Genomic DNA, 1,027 nt, shown 5'->3' with positions numbered 1-1,027 from the left:
ATCAGTCAGCAGCAGCATCTGATCAATGTGGGATCCATGAGTGAAAGTACTCTGACATAAATTTTAATAAACAAAAATACAGTTTCAAAGCAATTTAATTCAAGTTCAAAACTTTAAATTCAGTTTCAAATAATTAAATTCTGTTTCAATTTAGTACAATTTATTTTCAAACCAARGCATTCAATTTCAAATTATGCACGTTCAGATTCAATCTGAGCAATTCAAATTCAATTCCTGCTGGCACAAGATTTATCCCATAGTTTTCCCTTTGAGAGAGTTTGGAAGAAAGACATCCTACACAAATGATGCCATTTAATGTTTTTGCAATCAGGAAACATGTGAACAAAAAAGCCAGATTCCATTTTTCACCTTCCTGCTGCCCTTGGTTTAAAATAATTTGGGTAGATCCACGTTACTATTGTCAGAAATTTGCTAAGTAAAAAATGTCAACTGGGCATGTCTCAAAAGCAATTGGACAATTACATTTTTGATTTTGTTACTGATAAATAAAATACAGGCAGTTCACTATGTTGCCTTTATTTATTTATTTATTTTTACATAGACACGTCAATAATGACCTGCACCTCCTTTTGCAAAGGTATTGGGGAATTCCAGTGCCATAGTTACACTTTACAGAATGCAGTTTGTAATACTGAACATTATACTTTTCCTAAAATTTTATTGCTTAAGGGGTTTTGTCATCATCTGAACAGTTGCCACTAAATTAATATACAAAAATACTCATAAATTATAAAAACTACAATAATAAATCAATCAAGATTTCACAAAGGAAACAGGCAGAGACAAGAGACTGACAAACAAAAGTTTCCAGAAACATAAAATTACTTTACTTTTTTCCCATTTGCTCTAATGATTCTGTCAAAGAATCAACAGTATAAAAATAAAAGCAATAATGTGCATTGAAAACATAAAAAAATAAAATTAATGTGATTCAATCAAAAAGACAATATGAATGTATTTTAAGCATAATTTTATTTATTATCAAAAAATGAAGAAAGTATATTTG

Source organism: Austrofundulus limnaeus, unplaced genomic scaffold (assembly GCF_001266775.1).
Source record: "Austrofundulus limnaeus strain Quisiro unplaced genomic scaffold, Austrofundulus_limnaeus-1.0 Scaffold30, whole genome shotgun sequence".
In the NCBI taxonomy this organism is placed as follows: Eukaryota; Metazoa; Chordata; class Actinopteri; order Cyprinodontiformes; family Rivulidae; genus Austrofundulus; species Austrofundulus limnaeus.
Note: the sequence above shows the minus strand (reverse complement) of the source record.